Here is a 481-nt window from a genome sequence, read left to right as displayed (position 1 = left end):
TCACTCATTCTTTCCTCTCTCTCTCTCTCTCTCTCTCTCACACTCATTCTTTCCCCTCTCTCTCTCTCTCTCTCACTCATTCTTTCCCCTCTCTCTCTCACTCATTCTTTCTTCTCGCTCTCTCTCTCACTCATTCTTTCCTCTCTCTCTCTCTCTCTCTCTCTCTCTCATTCTTTCTTCTCGCTCTCTCTCTCTCACTAATTCTTTCTTCTCTCTCTCTCTCTCTCTCTCTCTCTCTCTCACTCATTCTTTCTTCTTGCTCTCTCTCTCTCTCTTTCTTCTCTCTCTCTCCCTCTCATTCTTTCTTCTCTCTCTCTCTCTTTCTCTCTCACTCACTCACTCATTCTTTCTTCTCGCTCTCTCTCTCTCTCATTCTTCTCTCTCATTCTTTCTTCTCGCTCTCTCTCTTTCTTCTCTCTCTCTCTCTTTCTTCTCGCTCTCTCTCTCACTCATTCTTTCTTCTCTCTCTCTCTCTCTGTGT

The sequence above is a fragment of the Melanostigma gelatinosum genome (assembly GCF_949748355.1).
Source record: "Melanostigma gelatinosum genome assembly, chromosome: 21".
NCBI lineage: Eukaryota > Metazoa > Chordata > Actinopteri > Perciformes > Zoarcidae > Melanostigma > Melanostigma gelatinosum.
This window is presented reverse-complemented; position numbering follows the sequence as displayed.